Source organism: Aptenodytes forsteri, unplaced genomic scaffold, assembly GCF_000699145.1.
Source record: "Aptenodytes forsteri isolate BGI_AS27 unplaced genomic scaffold, ASM69914v1 Scaffold186, whole genome shotgun sequence".
NCBI classification, from domain to species: Eukaryota; Metazoa; Chordata; class Aves; order Sphenisciformes; family Spheniscidae; genus Aptenodytes; species Aptenodytes forsteri.
In genome coordinates, this window is record NW_008793959.1 from 222,589 (window position 1) to 223,708 (window position 1,120).

The following is a 1,120-nucleotide window of genomic DNA, read 5'->3' on the forward strand; positions in this document are numbered from 1 at the left end:
TGGAAAGCTGCCTGTCGGAAAAGGACCTGGGGGTGCTGGTCGACAGCCGGCTGACCATGAGCCGGCAGTGTGCCCAGGCGGCCAAGAAGGCCAATGGCATCCTGGCCTGTATCAGAACTAGTGTGGCCAGCAGGAGCAGGGAAGTGATCGTGCCCCTGTACTCGGCCCTGGTGAGGCCGCACCTTGAACACTGTGTTCAGTTTTGGGCCCCTCACTGTATTCAGTGCTCCTCTGGAGCATCTCCTGACACTAGACATCTCCATCTAGCTGGACCATCCATCACCAGCACCCACCCTGTGACCCCACCACCATCCCCTTCTGATGCCGAAACCAGCCAAGGAGCTCCCAGTCTTGGATTTGACCCTGAGCCAGCAAAACTCAAAGCGTGATGGGGATTTCACAGCGAAATTCTCTCCAAAGGGAAAAACCCATCTCGCTGGCAAGTGCTTCACCCAGCACGGGGACAGGCAGGAGTGAGGATGCGTCTCCGGAGGCAGAGCGTGTCCACGATGCCCCAAGGACCCCCTTGCCCACCAAACATCCCTTTTGCCCCCATCCCCAGCCACCCCCCCTGCTGCAGTGTGCCCATAAATATTTAATCGCTATTTAATCACTGACTCTGGCTGGTTCCCCCGATTTCTGTTTGCTCCTGCCTAAAAATAGCCTCGCAGCCGAGCACAGGCAGGGGGAGGGACGAAAACCCGGGCAAGGCCGTCCCGTGCTGGGAGCGTTAACTCCCACGGATGGGTCTGCCCCGCCATCCCTTGCGGGCTCGGGGACGGTGCCCGGCTCCATCCCGGTCCTGCCCACATCTCTCTCCGGTGCCGCCGCATGTGCCTGGGGGCTGGTACCTGTGGGAAAATTCAAGGTCCTCCAGCCCCCAAAGCTCAGAGGTGAGGTTGGTAAGGTTGAGGTTCAACCACTCAACTCGGATAAGGCGCTGAGCATCCGTCGCGTGTGCTGGAGGGAGGAGAAAGCCCCTCGGGTCTCATCCAGGCAACCCCTGGAAGTGCCGGGTATCGCGGTCCAGGCTGGATGCTGGTCCAAGGACCGCGCTGCCCCCAGCTTCTGCCGCCCCTCTGAGCTCTCCTCGCCACCGCATCCCCAGGGACACGCAGCC